This window comes from Rattus rattus, chromosome 4 (genome assembly GCF_011064425.1).
Source record: "Rattus rattus isolate New Zealand chromosome 4, Rrattus_CSIRO_v1, whole genome shotgun sequence".
In the NCBI taxonomy this organism is placed as follows: domain Eukaryota; kingdom Metazoa; phylum Chordata; class Mammalia; order Rodentia; family Muridae; genus Rattus; species Rattus rattus.
In genome coordinates this window covers 24,614,188-24,638,516 of record NC_046157.1, presented here as the reverse complement: position 1 = coordinate 24,638,516, position 24,329 = coordinate 24,614,188, and the positions used below count along the sequence as shown (strand labels likewise).

General features: G+C 36.4%; 1 pseudogene; it reads left to right on the top strand.

Annotated features, from left to right (window-relative positions):
* Nucleotides 1–17,715: 17,715 nt before the first annotated feature.
* Nucleotides 17,716–23,840, top strand: LOC116897996 (annotated as a pseudogene).
* Nucleotides 23,841–24,329: the final 489 nt, after the last annotated feature.

Here is a 24,329-nt window from a genome sequence, read left to right as displayed (position 1 = left end):
ACAGCAAGCTAGCTTCACAGAGTTTCTTACAAGATAAAATGTCTTAGACGGTACAATATTTCTGTTAACAAAGTAACTGTGCTGGGTACTTAATAAAGAGACTTGTTTGGCTCAGGAACTTAAGGGGAAACCAAACACCATGGAGCCACTATCCTCGCAACACTATCCTTTCTGTGTCACATTACGGAGGAACAAGGAAGGAACTTCCGTGTGTAGAAGGAGCCAAATATGTGAGGAAAAACATTGTATGACAATCCATAACAAACTCACCCAGCAAGACTTTCATTAATCCCTTGTAATCTCTTCACAGGATTCTATATGCTTACTGAGTTTCCATTTCTTCTACCAATTATTGAAATCTTAGTTATGAGCTCAGCTGCAGATCTATTTCTTGTCTTTACTATCATTACTGCTAAGGTTCTGTAGTAAGCATGTGCAATTTAGGGTACACATTTTGCTTTTTCTTATTTGAAAGCAAATGTGTCTCACTAGTACTAGTGTGTAATGTTTTCATATTAACTTTGTTGTGTTTTATAAAAAAGAAAGAAAGGACCAGGATATGTTCTGGGAGAGGTATGGTATGGTGAGGTGGAAGGTGGTGCCTCTCAGGACCCCTGCTCAGGCATACCCCCCAAGGAACCAGCCACACCAAGGATATAATGTGGAATGGAGTTTATTTAGGGCATGGGAAAAGGAGTTGAGGATAGAGTAGAGACAGAGAAAGAGAGAGAAGAGAAGAAGAAAGGAGAGGAGAGGAGGAGAGGAGAGGAGAGGAGATAGGAAGGAGGGGCATGGAGAGAAGGGGCAGAAAGTAAGAGAGTAAGAGGAAAAGAGAGTGAGGAGAGACCAAACAGATCCTTTTACAGTGAGTCAGACATACCTGTCATTTGCCACATAACTGTGGAGTGGAGCCTAGGGGGAATGCTAACATTCCTCCATTTTGGTTTAATTCAAAAGGGAAAAACTAGATGGAGGCATTGGTGAAGTAGGAATAGGTTCTTCATGGTCTTTTGCTACTTCCTGATGACTTTGTGGTGTTGTATCTCTGCAATATCTAAGAAAATGGATATGGGGGTGATGGTCCAGTCTTAGAAGAGTTGGCTGTTTCCTTGCTGTCTGGGGTCTGTGGAACCGTCTGTGGATACGAAGAAGCAGATCCAGTAGATGCAGCTATCTGTGAGAATTAATTGGAACATCTGTGGATTGCTTCTCCAGAGCTGCTCTGGATGTAGATTTTGAGTAAATATCTGGATTTGACAAGATTATGAAACACACATAAATATTACAGGGAAAAATAAAGTTAAGCACATTTAGGAGAAAAAATTCCTTAAGTATAAATTTGAAACTCTTCTGTCTTGGTGGTTGGGATGAGGGGATTCCCAATTCCAGAAAGAAGGAAGGAATCCCACCTTCTGGAATAGGTGGCAGGTAGGAATTTAGGCTACCAATTGCCAAATGAGCTTATCTCAATGGAGTCTATTTGGTCCATGAGAGGTAGATCTGAGTGTGTTTCCTGTAGTTTATAATTTTATAAGAAAGATAAATTTGTTAACAGCATGAACAGTCTTTAAGATCAGCTTACATATGACAAAACCCATTTCTGGAACAAGAAGGCCTTTTTCCTTCTGTCTAGGAGTCTGAATATATTACATTTAAAGGACAATTAAAGGAAACTCAAAACTTGTGAATAAGATAATTGATCATATAGTTTAGCATGAGGAACAGTTTAAGTCTATAATTAAAAGACAACCAAAGGAAACTCAAAATTTGTGACGATGACAGCTGATAGTATAGATTTTCCATAAGAAACACTAAATCTATAGTTAAAAGAAAAATTAAAGGAAATTTAAAATTTGAATTTGTTATTATAAAAGTTGCATCATGTGGTGGAATGTTTTATTATGGTTAGGCAAATTTATAAGAACTCAATTGGTTAATGGTAGGTCAGTGGCATAGCAAGGAGAGGAATTATGAAGCATTTAGTCACTGAAAACTGAGTTTAGATAAGGAAGTAACGTAAGGTTACAAATGTGAAAGGTTACAGCTGAACTTGTGTATCCTTTGTCATGAAACCTGTGAGCAAGGTAAAGTTGTCTGTCATTTTGATAAGAGATCTGGTAGTCAAATTAATTAATACATTGACTAATGAGCTTATATGGTGTTGGATTACATTGGGACAAGGAGCTAGGTCTGATTTTTAGCTGTCAAGATATAGTTCTTAGCTATCAATGTAGTCAGAAATCTGGAAATCATAAATTATAATCTAGAAGTCATGTATTAATTAAAGTGGCAGAGGATGGTCAATAGTCCACTACCTGAACAGTTTCCAGGTCCATGTGCTCTCTATGGCAATGTGGGCACAGTCATTCAGACCATCGGATTCAGAAGATGAGAGGCCTTTTCCTATGGAGTAGGAAGGTCACCAAGTCTCAGACAATATGAGACATTTAACTCTCTGGGAAACCTCTATTTGTCCACAGTGTAGGCCAAGTCCTGACAGTGGGAAAGGCAATAGAGCAATGTTTCTCAATGGTAATCATACCACAATCCAGGTAGAATCTTGTCATTATGCCCATATCTTCTCAGAGCCTCTTGGGATAACTGTCAGGATTTGGGAGTCCCTGTCTATCATAATAAGCATAAACATTTAACTTTACATTTAGCCGATTTGTGACAAGATTGATAGCCAGTATCTATTAATCATATCTGAGTTGGACAACCTGTGTTTATCTAATTACTTGTCCTGGATAAATCTAGCAAACAGAGAGAATACACTATGACGTGATGGCTAAACATATATTTCAGGATCTTTAACTTTTTTACTGTTTAAAAAATCATTATTTGCCAAGGTAGTATAGAATAAAAACCTTATCTTAATTGGAAAGTGTCCTTGGAGCCTTTAAATAAGCCTGTCTTTAGGTGAAGAGGCAGTGAGATGAGAACTGTCCACAACAAAGATGGTGCTGAAACTACGGCAAGCCATGGGACATCTGCAAAGGACCAAGGGTTGATGCCCAGTGCCCATATCGTGGCTCACAAATAGTCATAACTCCAGTTCCAGGTGATCAAACAATGTCTACTAGCCTCAGCAGGTACAAAGCCTACACATGCTGCACAGATATACGTGCAGACAAAAGAGTCATGTACACTGAACTAAAGTAAATTTCTCAGCTTTTAAAACATGACATATATTTTACTCTGTGTCATTCCCACACCAGGTACTATCTAAGCATCCAATTTCACTTATTTTTTAAATACTCTTGAGTTATATTTTCCTTATAACATTCTTTTCATAATGTTTTAGCTGTATGCCCAATTGTCTAAAATAGACATGTAATAAATATTTTTATACCTGTACACATAAGAACCTTATCTCTTAGTATCCTAACCCAAACACTCTGTTGCCATTTTGCCCACTGACCTTGGATTTTCATTCTCTGTGTCAAACCACTAACGAAGAATTACAGGTGTTGGAAATCAAACTCTGTGTCCCTTGTTTCTGAGAAGTATACAACTTACTCTGCTCTACATGTGATGGACACTTTGACAACTGTAATTCAGTATCTCACCTGGAACACAAAAGGGCTCCTTTCTTCCTAGCCATATATTTTCACTCTCATATCATTATTTTACTGGAAATCTTCTAACAACTCATTTATAGATAAACCTCATTCTGTAGTCCATTTCTTTTAAAGTTAGCTAAAACACATAAACACCGATTTCCAGATAGTAACTACTAATGTTTTTCTATTTTTTAGATTTTTCTTTAGCATGTTAATTTTGTAACTCTGATATAACTCTAACTTTTATCATCTACTGTCCTGAACAAAATGATCATGTTGAATTTTAAATTTGTGCCTGAAAATTCCAGTATTTCTCAATATTATTATTTTTCTTTCCTTGATTCTTACACTTCTACATTCTTTCTTGATTTCTAAACATTGAATTTAAAAGTCTTAGAGATCTTTAGTTCCCTCCTTGGAAGTATTAAGTTTGTGTTATAAATGGAGCCTTTAAATGTTTTGATAAAAGTGTATTCTATCACTTTTAATTTTTATTAATGGGAACATGAACTAATTCAAATGCATAATAAATACATTTGTACGTAAAAGTAGGCTTTCAAATATTGAGTTTGAATTTCACCAAGGAGCTTTCTCACCATTTACACATTATTAATATAACAAATATATTTCAGTGCATATTTAAACATTTTAAACTTAAAAGTATAAATACTGAAACTCACTGTTATTAATAAGTGAGAAATAAACCTCTTTCCTTCTCCAGGTCTTTTCATTTCATATAATCAGTGATTTAGACCATATTTATTTAATATTTTGATTTTTAAAAGTCCTTGAATTTTTGCTTTTGAATATTTGTATATGCATGCTATTTTTAACTAGCCCTCAAAACCATAATCTGTTTCATTTTCAATTAATAACTGTGAGGGTGAGGTTAGAGCTCAGCATTTGAGTGCTTTCCCAACTTGAATGAAACCCAGTACCACATAATAAAACCAGTAGACTGACTACTACACAGATCTTTCTGGTCACTAGGGAAACCTTTCTACAACAGCATAAAACTGGCAAATCATAGGAACACACAAAATAAAGAAAGATACAGAAGCAATTAAATCTTTGACATAAATTTATTTCGGAGGCAGAATCCCAACAGAGAATCAATAACTGGCATGTTGTTCCCTAATTGCTTAAAATGAAAGATAATTGTGATATCTCACTGTGGAGGTTTGAATAATAATGGCTCTCCAGTGGCTCATAGATCTGAAGGTTTGATCACCAGGGAATGACACCATTAGGAGGTGCAGCCTTGTTGGTATAAGTGTGGCTTTGTTGAAAGAAGTGTGTTACTAGGAGTGGGCTTTGAGGTTTCAGAAGTTCAGGACAAGCCTAATGGTTCTCTTTCATCCTGCTGCCTGTGGATCCAGAAGTAGAACTTTTAAGATACTATCTCCAGCATCATGTCTGTGTGCATGACAATGTGCTTACTGCTATGGCAATGATGGACTAAGTCTCTAAACATGTAAGCATAATCCAGCCCCAATAAGTGCTTTCTTTTACTAATTTCCATGTTCATGGTATCTCTTCAGAGAAACAGAAGACTGAATAAGTCACGCACATTATTAAAACAAAAGAATAGTAACCCAACACTCAAAGTTAATATGTACTGTTGAATATGAGGTATAAGATTGACTTTAATCTTAATGGCTTATATGTAGCTGTTTCAGTGGTGAACTTATATCCTACATCTACACATAGGTTTAATATACATTTGCATCAAAGAAAAGTTAGGAGCTAGGAATTAACAACATCAGAAGAGATTGAAATATCAAATGATAAGAGGTAAAGGGTAAGCAGTATTTCAAATACCAAGCATAAACAGAAAAATATCCACAGGATTTTCAATATACAACACTCCACTTTAATGGTTTTGAACACGTGTATCTTTTTTTTATTTTTAAATGTGTATTTTAAATGTAAATTGTTATAACAAAATTATATTTCTAATCATTCTGCGAGGACTGATTGATTTCAGTTCAAGAATACAAAAATGGGTTTGTGAGCAATCATGACACCCTGAGATCAAATTCCCAGACCCATGTAAATTAGGATATGTTAATCTGTTTCTACAATAGCAGTGCTCCAATAATGAGCTAGGAAGGGAATAGGAGAAACTTTCCACTGGTTCACGGGCCAGCCACTCTGGTCTATACTCTAGAGGGCATGATCCTATCTCAAACAAGGTCAAAAGTGACGGCCCAAATCAAATGTTGTTCTCTGAAATGCACATGCCAGTTGTGATACACGCATGACCTCACTCATATGCAAAAACATGAGTACACATACACAAACACATGCAGAGTAAATTTCAGGAAACATTTCATGAAATTCTCAAAGATGATTTTTTACAAGGAACAAAAATCTTGAGAATGTCAGCAACAAAGAGATAAAGATAAATGCATCAGGTTTAAATATTTTCTCCCTCACAGAAAGCAGAGCTTTTGCTCTCTCGCTCCTCTCTTGTCTTGCCTTCCTGCCTCCACTCCCATATTCCCCTCCCCCTTCTCTTTCCACATGCTCATGACTGGCCTCTACTTCTCTATATTCTCTCTCTCTCTCTCTCTCTCTCTCTCTCTCTCTCTTTCTCTCTCTCTCTTTTCTCTCTCTCTCTCTCTCTCTCTCTCCTGCCCTCTGTCCCCTTGCCCTGAATAAGCTCCATTCTATACTAAAAAAGAAGGCATAGCATAAATATCAACATCTGTATGGTTTCCTTTAACTATTTTAAATCATTACTTACATCTATTGGTGAGATTCAAATCACATTTAAAATAGATGTCAATTTTATTCCTAACATTATAGCTCCAATATTTATATTTGCTTATTTAAACTATGTATCTCTTAAAATAGTCAAAAAGTTTACCTCTCAACTACTTGAGAAATTCCTAGGTGGTTTATTTATTACAATAAGGGAACAGAACACAGAGAAAACACACACACACACACACACACACACACACACTCAAACACACACTTTGAGGTATGATCAATGAGGTATGATCTTTGAGGTATGAACAATGCCAGTACAAAGCCTAGGATGGTATAGGAGAGCTAAAGAAATATCTTCAGGACTAGAATAAAAGCAGTGTTTAAAATAAGCCAAAGGCCATGACCTATTACCTAATACATATATGAGTATTTTTTAACTACTTAAGTCTTCTTAGTTCTACAGGGAAAGGATCTCTATAAAAAGGATAAGAAGTCAAATAATGCAATAATTTTGGGAAACAATGTTTAAATTGTAATAGAAGAATAATCTTGAGTCCTTAACTGGCTCAACAAATAACTGTACATGTATAAGCACTGTGATATGGTGATGTGAGCTTTTTATTGAACAAAGAATAGATTTTTTTAACCAAAATGGAGTGGTAAGGATTGTAGAAAGAGAAGAGGAAAGAAAAGACAAGTGATCTCTCAGCTCTCAGCAAAGAAAATCAATAAATAACTGCTTAACTTCCTAATTTAATAAATAAAAAATAAAAGCATGTACACAACTGTGAAATAAACCAGTTCATACACCGACTTAAGAACTCAATGTGGCTGTCCCAAGGCAGGAATCGCAGGGCTAGACGATACTGCTTTGGTTCGGAGAGTTTTCACATTAATATAATATCTTTAAAGAATTCCTTGCTTAACTGTTAACCACTATCACAGTTTAACTTTGTTGGGAACTCTGTGTTATATCAGTCTGAATATTGATTTTTCTCTAGAATATTTTTAATGAGATAAATTAATTTCTGTCTATAGGCTTTCATAAGTGAATCTCCATCTCTCTGTCTCTCACAAATAGACAATGAAGCTAGAGACAACTGTATCAAGTCAATCAAAATTCCAGCATGGGGAGGAAAAGTTTTCATAAAAGTTTACCACTGTCCCACTGAGGAGTTATTTCCAGATGATGGCTGATGGAGGAGGAAAAACATAATCTAGGTTGCCTGTGTTCCAGTGGATAGACATATACCCATGAGCATTGTGAGAGCAGTAAGTGGACTCGATAGGATAAAATAACAGAACATAATGTTAGGAAAGACACTTGAGGCAGGTGGGAGGGTTTGGAGCAAGAAAGGGCTACCATAAAATACATTTTATATGTGCATAAAATTCTCATACACTAATTAAAAATATTTTAAGAGATTAATATTAGAGAGATATTTGAAATAAAATTGGTTTTTGTAACCTGCAGGTAGGTACAGTGACCAGTTTGTCCTCATTTTAATAAATAACTAACATTCTGTTCTTTTCGAAGAATAAGAGATGAATTTAGCTTATAATTCTGAGGCTGGGAGATATGGTTCCTTCATTGGTTCGGTTTTGAAGAGGACATATGGTTGACAGTGGAGGGTAAAGGAAGAAATATTAGAGCTAGCAGTCATCAGAAACTGAAAGGAAAGGAGGACTGAGAAACCACAATCTTTAATGGCTGAACAAACTGTCTTGAAGACATGCAAAGTCTGATTCTGTTTGTTCAATTTTCTGATGATGCAGTCATTACATTTTGGCTTGAATGCTTGTCTTTTAAGTCTTAGGCATTCATAGATATTACTGGGTCTTAACTGGGTATTACAAGTTATTCATTGAGGATTTTTTTGGTTGTGGTGCCTTTTATATTATAATGTTACCAGAGAGTTTGATGTTATCTGATGTGGGCTTAGTAATATTGAGCTTTCCACAGCTTGCCTGTGCTTCACACTATTTAAGTTCACAACAGTTGGCTATTAAACTCCTCTGCATTTGTCACTCACTGGTCCACTGTCTATATTTACCCTCATAAATAAACCAGTGTCTTTGTGATTTTTTTCTGAACCACAAAGACTCTCTTTTGCTACTGTATTATTGGGAATCAGGATTTCATTATGACCAAAAAGGGCTGCCAGTTACTGGAAGCTTTTGGAGGTACAGTGAACTCAGAATCCAGGATGTTTTCTGGGAGATTTCTTATGAGGCTTCCAGAAATGTAAGGAGGTAAGGTCTTTCCTATATCATCATCATCTCTGAGAATTGAAGGAAGAATTTACAGTTACAGTTCTCATGGTTAAAACTTCAGTTTGGAAAAGGAATCATGCTCTTTTAGTAATCCTCCTGTTTCTTTCTCTTTCTGTAATTGAGTACAGAGAGGGCAGAGTCATGATCCTTGTAGTTTGATGACCTGTCACACAATGGTTATCAATGAACTCCAGTCATTTCAATGGTGACTATCACGACCACAGACACAAGAGAATGTGGTTCCAGATGAATGGCTAGAATATCTTTGTTTAGAATACTCTAGTAAGAACCCCTTTCTGCCTCCTCTTACAGAGGGCTTCCTAAATTGAGGGCAAGAATTAGATAAAGGATCCCCGTTAGGGCTGAATGTTCCAATGTCTCCCACTTTCTGCATATTTGCAGTCACCCAAACAGTGCTGGTAATGGGTTCTATCTTGTGGAGTTGATATTAAATCAATTCAGATATGGGTTGGTTACTCCCACAAGCTTGTGCCACCATTGCACTAGCATATCCTGCAGTCAGGATACCATCGTAGATGAAAGGGGATGGTGTTTGCAATTCTCCTTTCGTAACATGCAGAGTACCTTCCCTCACTGAAGTTGTTACCATATTGGGGAGAAGGCTGTATTTGAGTAGTAGTTCAGCCACTTTATGTTGAAGGACTTGTATAAATATTTTCTTCAGCAATGGGTCCTTTCTGTCAGCTTGTGATGAGCAGCCTATAGTCTTGCCACAGGCTGAGTTGTTTAAGAAAACCTACAGGAACCCCCTTTGTCAACTTATCAATTAAGAGTAACCCAATACTGGTGATGGAAGTTTCATTTGGTAACAGGAAATGTCCACTGTGACTCTTTCTTCCCCATTATTCAGTTACTTCCTTTAGATTCACCTTCATATAAATATATATTTTAGGAAGCTTCTGCTGCCTTGAGTTTTCAAACTATCTCTCAAGTGTCCCTTAATTTTAACTGTCTCTTCCCCTATTTCCTTCCTAACCCCCTCTAATTTCCTCTTTTCCACTTGTTTCTTCAATTCTAGACCTCCACATCCATCCCTAACAATACATTCTATTTGCCTAAAATTCTAGAAGGATATTTCTACTCTATACCTAACCTCTGTAGTTGTACGAATTGTAGCTTGGTTAACATTGATTTAAGACCAAAGTTATACTCCACTGTGTAAATTTACCACATTTTCCTTACCCAGTCATCAATTGATTGTCATTTAGTTTGTTTCCAGTTTCTAGCTGTTATGAAGAGAGCAACTGTGAACACGATTGAGAAAGTGGCTCTCTTATAGAAATAACCTGTGGGTTTATGCCCAAGAAATAGGTATAGCTGGATATTGAGGTAGATTAATTCCCATATCCTTAAGGACCCACCGCACTAGTTTCCATAGTGATTATATGTGTTTGTACTCCCACAAGCAATGTATGAGTGTTCCTCTTACCAAGCATGCTCATCAGCATGAATTGTTTCTTGCTTTTCTTATCATTCCAGTCCTGATGGGTGTAAAATGAAACATCAGAATGACATCAGGAGGAATCTCAGAAGTGTTTTGACTTTCGTGTCCCTGATGACTAGGAATATTGGTTACTTCCTTAAGTGTCTCTTGGAGTTTTGAGTTTTCTCTATTGAGAATTCTCTGATTAGATCTATACCCAGCTTTACAATTGGGTTGTTTTTTTTGTTTGTTTGTTTGTTTTTTTGATATTTAGGGCTTTTTGTTTTGGGCGTGTGTGTGTGTGTGTGTGTGTGTGTGTGGGTGTGTGTGTGTGTGTGTATTTTGGATATTAGTTCTCTATCAAATGTATAGTTGTTAGGGTTTCCCCATTCTTTAGGCTACTGTTATGTCTGAATGATGGTTTCCCTGGCTATGCAGAAGCTTCTAAATTTCATGAGGACTAATCAATTAATTTTAGACTTTAGAGATTATACTTAAATATGTTCTGTTCAGTAAGTTTTTTCCTATACCAATGAGTTCAAGTCTATCCCCTACTCTCTTTTCTATCAGGTTCAGTGTGCACCTGGTTTTATGTTAAGGTCTTTGAGCCATTCGGGCTTGAGTTTTGTGTGGAGTGATAAGTATGGATCTATTTTGGATTTTCCTACATGTAATTTGAATAGGACTATTTGTTGAAGATGCTGGGTTTTTTCACCGTATGTATTTCTGGCTTTTTAAAAGAAATCAGGTGGCCATAGGTGTATGGAGTTTTTATTCCAGTGATCAACATGTCTATATGTCTGTTATTGGGGAATACCATGGTGATTTTATTACTAAATCTCTGATGTACAGTTTGAAGTTGGGGACAGTCTTTAACAGTTCTCTAGTATTGTTTTAGCTATCATCGTTTTGGGTGTATGTGTTTCATTAGGAAGTTGAAAACTGTCTTTTTGAGATCTGTGAAGAATGGGTTTGGAATTTTGATGGGATTACACTGACTCTGTAGAAAGCTTTTGGTAGGACAGCCACTTTTCTATAGTAATTCTTTTGCTTCATGTGCATAAAACATTTTCATTTTCTTCTTCTATTTCTTCTTTCAAATTCTTAAATGTTTATAACCTCACAGTCTTTCACTTAGGGTTACCCCAAGACATTTTATATTATTTGAGGCTATTGTGAAATGTATAATTTCCTTGATTCTTTTCTCAGTCTGTCATTTGTGCAGCCATTTTAATATCTAAAAAAGTAGACTTCAATCCAAAACTAATCAGGAGAGGGACAGACACTGCCAAGAAAATCTGCCAAGATAGCATTTCAATTCATAAAATCTATTCACCAAACATACGGGCATTTATGTACAAAAAAGAAACATAACTACAGCTTAAATCATATATTGACCTTTACACACTGAGAGTAGGAGAGTTTAATATCCCATTCTCACTAATAGACAGGTCATTCAAGAACTAAACAGAGAAATTCTGGAGCTAACTGATAATATATACTAAATGGACCTAACAGATATCTACAGAACATTTTGCCCAAACACAAAATATATACCTGATTTTTAGCACCTTGTGGAACTTTTTCCAAAAATGACCATATAGTTAGATACAAAACAAGTCTTAACAAGTACAAGAAAATTGAAATAGCATGCTGCACTCTAACAACCATGGACTAAAGCTGCATAGCAAAAATAATATAAACAACAGAAAGCTTATGAACTTATTAAAACTAAATGGCTCACTACTGATTTAAAAAATGGGTCAAGACAGAAATTAAAGACTTTCCAGAACCAAATTAAAAATAATAAACAACACACCCATACTTATGGAACACAATAAAGCAGTTCTGAGAAGCAAGCTTATAGCAATAAGTGCCTACATTAAAAAAAAGTAGGGGTGGGGTTCCTGCAAGCATCACTGGTGGGCAGAAAAACAATCTAAAAAGGCAAGAAGGAAAACTCGGTTCACTCTGGCTGGATCAAACTTTTGGAGGCTGATGCCAGGCTATTCAAAGTGCATGTCATTTCTTCCAAGAAGATAGGTTATAAATATAGGCTACATGTATTAGCTTAAGGTTTTATAGAAAAATCTGGTGTGGTATTGGCCATACAGATTAATGCAGAGGTCACTTGAACTATTAGCAACCACTGGTCCTGGTTGTGGGAACTTGGGAGAGCACCTTTCTACACAGATAATGTAAGGGTCATCTAGACTATTACGTATCTTGGGTCATAGTTGCAAAAGCTTGATATGGTCTGGTCCTTCAGATAATTCAGATTACCAAGCTATTAATCACCTGTGATTCCCAAGCTTCTGGATGGAAAAACAAGTTACACATCATTTCTTTAAAAAAAACAATCCTGCTTTCTCAACATTCTCTAGTTATCTCCATATTCCAACTTAGAAGAGGGGGTGGGGCAAGAGATAGAGACAGAGACAGGGAAACAGACAGAGAGAGATAGAGAGACAAAAACACAGAAACAGACAGAGAAATCATACACTTTGTTTCACAGCTTGCCTAAAATCTCTAGAACAAAAAGAAGTAATCACAACCAAATAAGTAGATAACAAAAGTAAACTGGAAAAAAAGAGTTGGTTCTTGGAGAAAATTAATAAGATTGATAAATCCTTGTCCAAATTAACTGAAGGGTGAATAGAAAATATCCAAATAAATAAAAATAAAAATAAAATAGGAACATAACAACAAACTCCAGTGAATTTTGGAAAATCATAAGAATATACTACACTCCAAAAAATTGGAAATTATAAAACAAAATGGATAATTTTCTGGATATGTAGCTCTTACAACTTCATAAGCAATTTAAATGGCTTATAACTCATTAGCTTGGTAATTCTGTATAAAATAGAAGCAGTCAGTAAAAGTCCCCCAAACAAACAAAAAAGAGCCCAGGAAAGGATGGTTTTATCCCAGAATTCTACCAGAATTTCACAGAAGAGTTACTGAGAAAATCCCTCAACGAATACCACCCAATAGAAACAGAAGGAATATTGTCCACAAATATAAGAATATCGCCAAAAATATAAGATATTTGGTTTCTAAACCAAATATTGGCCAAAGAAAGAGATTTGCAAACCAATTTCTTTTTTTTTTTTTTTTTTTAACTTGAGTATTTCTTATGTACATTTCGAGTGTTATTCCCTTTCCCAGTTTCCAGGCAAACATCCCCTTCCTTCTCCCCCTTCCTTATGGGTGTTCCCCTCCCCACCCCCCCCCCCTTGCCGCCCTCCCCCCCCCAGTCTAGTTCACTGGGGTTCAGTCTTAGGGACCCAGGGCTTCCCCTTCCACTGGTGCTCTTACTAGGATATTCATTGCTACCTATGAGGTCAGAGTCCAGGGTCAGTCCATGTATAGTCTTTTAGGTAGTGGCTTAGTCCCTGGAAGCTCTGGTTGCTTGGCATTGTTGTACATATGGGGTCTCAAGCCCCTTCAAGCTCTTCCAGTTCATTCTCTGATTCCTTCAAAGGGGTCCCGTTCTCAGTTCAGTGGTTTGCTGCTGGCATTCGCCTCTGTATTTGCTGTATTCTGGCTGTGTCTCTCAGGATCGATCTACATCCGGCTCCTGTCGGTCTGCACTTCTTTGCTTCATCCATCTTGTCTAATTGGGTGGCTGTATATATATGGGCCACATGTGGGCAGGCTCTGAATGGGTGTTCCTTCAGTCTCTGTTTTAATCTTTTGCCTCTCTCCCTGCCAAGGGTATTCTTGTTCCCTTTTAAAGAAGGAGTGAAGCCTTCACATTTTGATCATCCGTCTTGAGTTTCATTTGTTCTAGGCATCTAGGGTAATTCAAGCATTTGGGCTAATAGCCACTTATCAGTGAGTGCATACCATGTATGTCTTTCTGTGATTGGGTTAGCTCACTCAGGATGATATTTTCCAGTTCCAACCATTTGCCTATGAATTTCATAAAGTCGTTGTTTTTGATAGCTGAGTAATATTCCATTGTGTAGATGTACCACAATTTCTGTATCCATTCCTCTGTTGAAGGGCATCTGGGTTCTTTCCAGCTTCTGGCAATTATAAATAAGGCTGCGATGAACATAGTGGAGCACGTGTCTTTTTTTATATGTTGGGGCATCTTTTGGGTATATGCCCAAGAGAGGTATAGCTGGATCCTCAGGCAGTTCAATGTCAATTTTCTGAGGAACCTCAGACTGATTTCCAGAATGGTTGTACCAGTCTGCAACCCCACCAACAATGGAGGAGTTCCTCTTTCTCCGCATCCTCGCCAGCATTTGCTGTCACCTGAGTTTTTGATCTTAGCCATTCTCACTGGTGTGAGGTGAAATCTCAGGGTTGTTTTGATTTGCATTTCCTGATGACTAAAGATGTTGAACATTTCTTTAGGTGTTTCTCAGCCATTCGGCATTCCTCAGCTGTGAATTCTTTGTTTAGCTCTGAACCCCATTTTTTAATAGGGTTATTTGTACTCCCTGCGGTCTAACTTCTTGAGTTCTTTGTATATTTTGGATATAAGCCCTCTATCTGTTGTAGGATTGGTAAAGATCTTTTCCCAATCTGTTGGTTGCCGTTTTGTCCTGACCACAGTGTCCTTTGCCTTACAGAAGCTTTGTAGTTTTATGAGATCCCATTTGTCGATTCTTGATCTTAGAGCATAAGCCATTGGTGTTTTGTTCAGGAAATTTTTTCCAGTGCCCATGTGTTCCAGATGCTTCCCTAGTTTTTCTTCTATTAGTTTGAGTGTGTCTGGTTTGATGTGGAGGTATGAACAAAAATGCATTTTTTTTTTCAATAAAATCCTTGCAAACCAAATCCAAGAACACAACAGATAGATCATCCAGCATGATCAATTAGGCTTCATTATGGAAATCCTGGGATGGTTCAAAATATGTAGAGATAAAAATAACCCACCATTCCAACAAACTGAAAGAAAAACATCTCACTAGGTGCTGAAAATGTCTTTGAGCAAAATACAACACTTTTTCATGATCAAAGTCCTGGAGACATTTAAGGTACAAGGGACAAACCTCAAGATAATACAGTTAATTTTCAGCAAGCTCACACCCAACATCAGCTTAAATGGAGAGAAACTCAAAGCAATTCATCTAAAATCAGGAACCAGACAAGGTTGTCCACTATTCAATCTAGTCCATTAAGTCATAGCTAGAGTAATAAGACAACTGAAGGAGATCAAGGGGACACAAATTGGAAAGGAAGAAGTCATTTGGATGTGATATGATACTATACATCTGTGACGCTAACAATTCCACTAGGGATCTCCTACAGCTGATAAGCACTTTCAACTAATCAGCTGGGTACAGAACTAACTCACAAAAAAAAAAAAAAAAAAAAAAAAAAAAACAGTAACCCTCCTACATACAAATGACAACTGAACTGAGATCAAATCATACAACTTAATATATGACTTTGGAGGAGATTATGATCAGAATTAGCATATAGGCATTGTGTGTTACATTTTCTTATTTTCCAAGATGAGCAGAACTTCTTCAGTTTTCAAATTTCTCATACCAACCACAAGGAGATATTGCTAAGGGAAGAAAGGAACATGTGTGGGTGAGTCAGTGCCCAGCTGAAAATGAGGGGGGGGGGATCACTATGATATCAAAGTTTGTTTAGACCTGTACTGTTCGCTTTAGTTACATAAAATTCTATGTAACTAAGAAAACAGATGGACTTTCTAAGGGCTAAGACTCTACTGGAATCTTTTCTTGTCCCTTTCCACTCACTACTCCCTCACTTACATTTTACTTTCCACATTCTGTCTTCTCAGGATACAAAATAGGCACAAGCAACCTGATTTGAGCATTATGGCAAGAGGTGAATGTGCTGGTTAAAGAAATTCATAATGGCTCTTTCTATAATAAGAGCAATACTTTTGAAAGAAAATTAGTACTTTCTAATTTATCTTTTGTTAGAATTATAAAAGCAGATTTAATTAAATACAAAAAGATATAAGCCCACAAAATTATGTACATAGATATTGGTCATAATTTGAGACATCAAGGAGTACAAGTAGAATATTTGATAAAATCAGTGAACTACCATCGCTCCAAAAAAATAGAAAGGAATTACCCTAGAAACGACAGCTCTAAAAGCTTAATTTTAGTATCAGGAAAATGCTAACATAATGCACTAAAAATCTTATTAATTCTTAACACTAGGGACCAGAGAAGGGGAAAAACAGAATTGCAATTAACTTGCTTGAGATTATCTAAAGTTTTTTTTATTAAAGTAACAGAGAATTTGGCTATCTGGGGACCAGTGATTTTTGGCTATAATAAATAAGCCAATATTGGATTAATAAGGTTTTCTGTTCATACAAAAGCGAAGTTATAAATTCATGGAAGAACATGGCATTTTGAGTAAAGGCTTGAGACAGACCTAAACTAAAGTACAGTTCTACACCTAACAGAAGAAATAAAGGTTTGAAAGGGAAATAATGCTATTATTTAGGAAATAAACTTTTTAATATCAAAGGCTTTTACAGCAAAATGCAGTTATATCTATTACCTAGATATTTGCTTGAGTCTCAGTGATGCTCAATGGAATGAGAGAGCTCACCACATGAAGTAAACTGTTGTTTTTATTAGTTAAAAATTATTTATTTATTTATTTATTTATTTATTTATTTATTTAATATTTTGTTTTCTTTGGTGGGGTGGTTCCAAGTGTGGAGGGCAGATATGGAAGGGCAGAAGAATAAGTGGTATAGTTTTTGCATGATCAGAAATTCACAAATAATCAATAAAAAGTTTTCAATAAATCATGAGCCCTTGATTTCAGAATGAAAATGGTACACACACCAGACACCAGAGAAATATGAATAAATTTAAAGTAGGATCATCTTCATTGGCTAGTACATCATATTCTTTATTTTATATAAATTCCCCATTCTCATCAAAATTCCTCAAAATGATTCATAAAGTAATTAGAGTTAATTGTGTTATTTTATGAAGGGATCTAGTAAATAAAGGAAAATAAAAATTAAAAATGTAAAAATCATAAACCTTAAAGAGTGGAGTTTATATGACTGAAGACACACAGACAATATAGTGGAATCATAAGTCCTGATTAAAAGAATGAAGCAGACAGATACTCCTTAAAGTAGAGAAGAAAATGAAAATGTTGATCTGTTTCAACTTTAAATATGCTATAAATATGTCAACACATGTAAATTATAAAATAAACTACCAGAATTTCCACCCACCAAAAAGTCTTAGAAACTTAAAGTTAACAAATTTACATATATATGTCTGTTTCCCAGGATAATGCACACATATACACAAAAAAAATATACAGATACACATATTGTTATGTCTACCTATTTAATCTATTTGTCTATTTATCTATCACCTACCGATAAATATGAATGTTTATATATAAAATATGTATGCATATGCACAACTATATATGAATATGTACATACATACTACATAATGTCATAAAACAAAGATTGAATCATAGTATGTAACATTTTTCTTAATTATATAGGAAATCATGGAATATAAATATAGTCTGGGACTGATGAAAACGACTGTGTTATGCATATATAGGAATGTCTCCTATGGAGTCATGGGAAAGTTATGCAAACAAGTATTTTACTTTTGTTTAATCAGTAAAGTTGTTTTCTTTCTATTTACATGCTTTTCCTTAAACTTAGAACATTAATGGAGTGTTGAAGTGATTTAGACAAGGACATTGGATTGAACCATGGAGAAATTAAGAGTCAATGCCATGCAAGAGTATTATGAAATGTTTACTGGTAGGCAGACTCATGGTTATGAACATATGCATATTTTGGAATGCTCACTTATAACCCACAGAACCTAGAAACAAGGACAATATGCATGTTACAGTCAGCATAACCAGTACCCAGACCTTAACTTCTAACAGTGAAAGGGACTATGTAATCTCACAGCTTCCAAACACCATTTGTCTCTCAACATAATAATAAGTAATAACAGTCATGAACAAAAAATCTCCAATGAACCTCACTAAGCCTCCTTTACCTCTGACAACCACTTTCTGGAAATTTTGTGACAGAATACATTATATTACTTGTTAGTTTACCCTATCATACTTTTTTATTTATAGATCCATAACGATGAGAGGTATTGAGTATTTGAAAACTTGCTAGGGCTTCCAAGTACTATTTTGAATAGGTAGGGAGAAAGTGGACAGCCTTGTCTATTCCCTGATTTTAGTGGGATTGCTTCAAATTTCTTTCCATTTAATTTGATGTTGGCAACTGTTTTGCTGGACATTGCTTTTGCTATGTTTAGGTATGGGCCTTGAATTACTGATCTTCCCAAGATTTTTAACATGGGGTGTTTTTGAATTTTGTCAAGTGCTTTCTCAGCATCTAAGAGAAGATCGTGTGGTTTTTATCTTTAAGTTTGTTTACACAGTAGATTACATAGTTGATGGATATCTGTACATTGAACCATCCCTGCATCCCTGGGATGAAGCTAACTTGATCATGATGGATGATTGTTGATGTGTTTTTGGAATCAGTTTGCAAGAATTTTATTGAGTATTTTTGCATTCATATTCATAAAGGAAGTTCTCTTTCTTTGTTGGGTCTTTGTGTGGTTCAGGTATAAGCATAATTGTGGCTTCATAGAAAGAATTGGGTAGTGTTCCTTCTGTTTCTATTTTGTGGAATAGTTTGGACAGTATTGGTATTAGGTCTTCTATGAAGATTTGATAGAATTCTCCACTGAATTCATCTGGTCCTGGGCTTCTTGTTGTTGTTGTTGTTGTTGAGAGACTTTTAATGACTGCTTCTATTTTTTAGTGGTTATGGGTCTGCTTAGATGGTTTATCTCATCCTGATTTAACTTGGGACCTCATATCTCTCTAGAAAATTATTAATTTTATCCAGATTTTCTAGTTTTTTTTTTTAGTATAGGCTTTTCTATTAGGATCTGATAGGTTTTTTCATTTCTGCAGTTTCTGTTGTTATTTCTCCCTTTTCATTTCTTATTTTGTTATTTTACAGACATTGTGCTCTCTAGCTAGTCTGGCTAGGGGTTTATCTAAATCTTGTTGATGTTCTCAAAGAATCAGTTCCTGGTTTTGTTGATTCTTTGTATAATTCTTTTTGTTTCTACTTGGTTGATTTCAGCTCTGAGTTTATTTCCTTCTGTCTGCTCTTCTTGGGTGTATTTGCTTCTTTTTGTTCTAGAGCTTTCATGTGTGCTATCAAGCTGCTGGTGTATGTTCTCCCCAGGCTCTTTATGAAGGCACTGAGAGCTATGAGTTTTCCTCTTAGCATTGCTTTCATTGTATCACACAAGTTTTGGTATGTTATGCCTTCATTTTCATTACATTATAAAAAAAAAACTTTAATTTCTTTCTTAATTTCAGTCTTGACCAAGTTATCATTGAGTAGAGTGTTGTTCACCTTCCATGGGTATGTGGGCTTCTTGTTGTTTTATTGTTAGTGAAGACAAGCTTTATTCTGTAGGGTGCTGATAAGATGCAAGGGATTATTCCAATCTTCTTGTATCCGCTGAGGCGTGTTTTGTGACAAGTTATATGGTCAATTTTGGAGAAGGTAGCATGAGGTACTGAGAAAAAGGTATATTCTTTTGTTTAAGGATGGAATTTTGTAGACATCTGTTAAATCCATATACCTTCTGTTGCTTTTACTGTATCTTTGTTAGGTTCTTTTTCCATGATCTGACTATTGATGAGAGTGAGAAGTTGAAGTTTTCCACTATTAGAAAGCAAAAGGTCACAGGAATATAGATTGGAAAGGAAGATGTCAAAATATCACTATTTGCAGATAATATGATAGTATACTTAAGTGACCACAAAATTCAACCAAAGAACTCTCCCTACAGCTGATAAACAACTTCATCAAAGTGGCTAGGTATTTAATTAACTCAAACAATTCAGTAGACTTCCTCGACTCAAAAGATAAAAAGTCTGAGAAAGAAATTAGAGAAACAACAACATAAAATAACTTGGTGTGACTCAAACAAAGTAAGTGAAAGACCTGTATGACAAAAACTACAAGTCTCTGAAAAAAAAAAAAAAGATCTCAGAAGATGGAAAGACCTCCAGTGCTCATGGATTGGCAGGATTAATATATTAAACAGGGCCATTTTGCCAAAAGCAATGCATAGATTCAGTGCAATCTCCATCTAATTTCCACCTCAATTCTTCATAGACTTAGAAAGAGCAATTTGTAAATTCATTTGGAATAACAAACAACCCAGGAGAGGAAAAACTATTCTCAACAATAAAAAGAACTTCTGGGGAATCACCATCACTGACCTCAAGCTGTATTATAGAGCAATAATGATTTAAAAAAAAACTGTATGGTACTGTTAGACAGACAGGCAGGTAGATCAGTGGAATAGAATTGAAGACCCAGAAATGAACTCACATATATATTGTCACTTGATCTTTGACAAAGGAGCTAAAACCATCCAGTGAAAAAAAGATAGTGTTTTCAACAAATGGTGCTGGTTCAGCTAGAGGTCAGCATGTAGAAGAATCCAAATCAACCCATTCTCATCTCCTTATATAAAGCTCAAGTCCAAGTGGATCAAAAACCTCAACATAAAATGAGATACATTGAAAGTAATAGAAGAGACACACATAGACACAAGGGAGATTTTCCTGAACAGAACACTAATGGCTTATACTCAAAGATCAAGAATGAGCAAATGGGACCTCAAAAAATTACAAAGTTTCTGTAAGGTAAAGTACACTGTCATTAGGACAAAATGGCAACCAACAGACTGGGAAAATATCTTTATCGATCCCACATCCAATACAATGCTAATATTCAATATATACAAAGAACACAAAAAATTAGACTCCAGAGAAACAAATCACCCTATTCAAAAAATCAGGTACAGAGCTAAACAAAAAATTCTCAACTGAGGAATATCAAATGGCCAAAAAGCACCTAAAGAAATGTTCAACATCTTTAGACTTCAAGAAAATCCAAATCAAAACAATGCTAAGATTCTACCTGACACTAGTTAGAATGGCTAAAATCAAAAACTCATGTGACAGTAGATGGTTATAAGGATGTGGACAAATAAGAACATTCTCCATTTTTGTGGAATTGCAAGCTGGTACAACCACTCTGGATATCAGTCTGGAGGTTTCTCAGAAAATAGGATGTAGTACTACCTGAGAACCTCGCTATACCTCTCCTGGGCATAAAGCCAAATGAGGCTCCAACATATTACAAGGGCACATGCTCCACTATGTTCATAGCAACCTTATTTATAATAGCCAGAAGCTGTAAAGAACCAAAATGTCCTTCAACAGAGAGAAATGAATACAGAAAATGTGGTACATTTACACAATGGAATACTACTCAGCTATTAAAAACCTAGATTCCATGAAATCCTTAAGTAAATGAATGGAACTAGAAAATGTCATCCTGAGTGAGGTAACCCAAACACACACACAAAAAAAAGAAGAAAAGAAAAGAAAAAAACATGACTATGCACTCACTGATAAGTGGATATTAGCTCAAAAGCTCAAATTAGCCAAGATACAATTCACAGACCACATGAAGCTCAAGAAGGACGACCAAAGTGTGGATGCTTCAGTCCTTCTTAAAAGGGAGGACAAAAATATTCATAGGAGGAGCTATGGAGACAAAGTTTGGAGCAGAGACTGAAGTAATGGCCATCTAGAGCCTACCCCACCTGGGGATCCAGTCCATATATATACAGACACCAAACCTAGACAATATGGATGAAGCCAAAAGTGCATGCTATCAGGAGCCTTCTATAGCTGTCTCCTGAGAGGCTCTGCCAGATCGTGAAAAATACAGAGGCAAAAGCTAATAGCAAACTTCTGAACTGAGCATGAGGGTCTCCATTGGAGGAGTTAGAGAAAGGATTGAAGGAGCTGAAGGGGCTTGCAACCCCATAAGAACAATACCAACCAACCAGAGCTCCCAGGGCTAAACTTCTACCCAAAGAGTACATGTGGACAGACACATTGCTCCAGCTGCATATGTAGCAGAGGATGGCCTTGTTGGGCACTAATGGGAGGAGAAGCCCTTGGTCCTGCCAAAGCTAGACCTCCCCCCCAGTGCAGAGGAATGTCTTTGTGGGGAGGTGGGAGGGGAGAGTGCTTGGGGAGGGGGAACACTCTTATAGAAGAAGAGGGAGGAATGATGGGATAGGGGGCTTATGAACTGGAAACCAGGAAAGGGAATAACATTTGAAATCTAAATTTTAAAATCCAATAAAAATAAAGGAGAAAAAAACAAGAAGGGAGAACAAAATACTCACAGGAGGAAATACAGGGAAAAGGAGTGGAGCAGGAACTGAAGAAAAGGTTACCCAGAGACTTCCACACCTGGGATCTATCCCTTATGCAGTCACCAAACCCAGTCACTATTGCTGATGGCAAGAAATTCTTGCTGACAGGATCCAGATATGGGTGTCTCCTGAGAGGCTCTACCAGAGCCTTACTGATACAGATGAGGATGCTTGCAGCTAACTACTGGACTGAGCACTGGGACCCCAATGGAGGAGTTAGAGAATGGACTGAAGGAGCTGAAGGGGAAACAACAATATCAAATAACCAGACCCCACCAGAGCTACCAGGGACGAAACCACCAACCAATGAGTACACATGTGGGAACCCATGACTCCAGCAGCATATGTAGCAGAGAATGGCATTGTCCAACATCAATAGGAGGAAAAACCCTGGGTCCTGTGAAGGCTCATTTCTCCAATGTAGGGGGTGCCAGGACATTGAGGTGGGAGTGGGTAGATCTAAGTGGGAGCGTCCTCATAGACGCATGGAGAGGGTGGATGGGTTATGCAAGAGGGGAGTGAAAGTGAATAACTTTTGAAATGTAAATACATAAAATATCTATGAAAAATAAGATTTTTTAAAAAATGATTGTTATGCTACAACAGATCTGCATGTCACTGCAAGGAAGCAAACCTTAGGTAATTCTTGTAAAGTCTGTGGATACCGAGGCATGCTTGACACACATCATAAACTCTTTAGATTCATTCTCAAAAACCCACCTGGGGATAGTGACATGGGTACAGGAAAGAAAGAAAAGGAAAAGAAACATAGAAAGGGCAAGGACAAGGAAAATGACTCTGTATCCACCAGTGAGACACCACCACCTACACCACCAAATGAAATTAGTCCTCCACATGCTATGGAAGAAGAGCAAGATGATCATTCTAGGGAGGATTCAACTGAGAAAGCTCAAAGGTGCAGAATGGATGGAATCAATGACCACGCAAAAGGTCTTACACTTAGCGATGATTTGGAAAGAACTAGAGAAGTGCAAGGTAACATGCTCTTTGATTTTGTTGAGAGAGAGAGAGGGCATTATTGATTCATCTGATAAAGGAATTGTGACTGAGGCAGAAAGACTGGATGTAAAGCCATGGGTTCTCTTGTTTTGACAGAAGTTCTCTTTGACGAGAAAATAAGAGAGCAAGTCAAGAAATACAGGCACCATTTTTAAAGAATTTGTTATAACAAAAGGGCTTCATGGTTTGGAATGCGTGGTAACAATGCAACAAGCTCAGCTGATCTCCAAGATTCCAAATATCTTGAAGAGGATGAATCAGACCTTTTAGAGGAAGAAGTCATTATCAGCTGGTCAGAAAAGAAATATATCTCAAAAGAACTTGCCAAAGAGATTCATGTCAAAGCAGAGTCATTTATTAAACGGTTGAAGGAAGCAGAGAAAGAACCTTCTGGTGGTGAGGAAGAAGACAAAGAAGAAAACATTGAGGTGGTATATTCGAGGACTGTCAGTGTACCAAAAGTTGAAACTGTGAAGTCTGACAGCAAGAATTGATGTGGACGCCATTTAAAAAGATGGATGCAACTTGGCTTAATAGTGTAATGCTGCAAATTTTTCTCAATTTTCAGCCAGAAGTGCAACATGTATGTGCAAGAGCTCAAGTGGCTTAACATCATGCTACACTTGATACTGAAAAGCTATTACTCTGAGTGATCCATAACTAAGTTCAATGAGACATCTAGGGAGTCCATACATATCAGTGAGCAGTTGTAGTTTACTTACTTATAGCATGTTTTGTTAAGGAAAAACTAGCGTTGGACACATTTGGATCACATTTATACAGTTATAAACACAAAGATTTGATTTTGGTTATTCTTCAAGAAAAAAAAAGGAAAAAAGAAACTATCCAATAAAAGAAAAGAAAAAAAAATCAGAAGACTTGCATACTTTCTTTTGAGGAACATCTATATATGTAATTTGTTAGAAAAGCATAAAGTAAATTTTAGTGGGGATGCAGAAAAAGCTGGGTGATGGTGGGTACATACTTTTAATCCAGGCA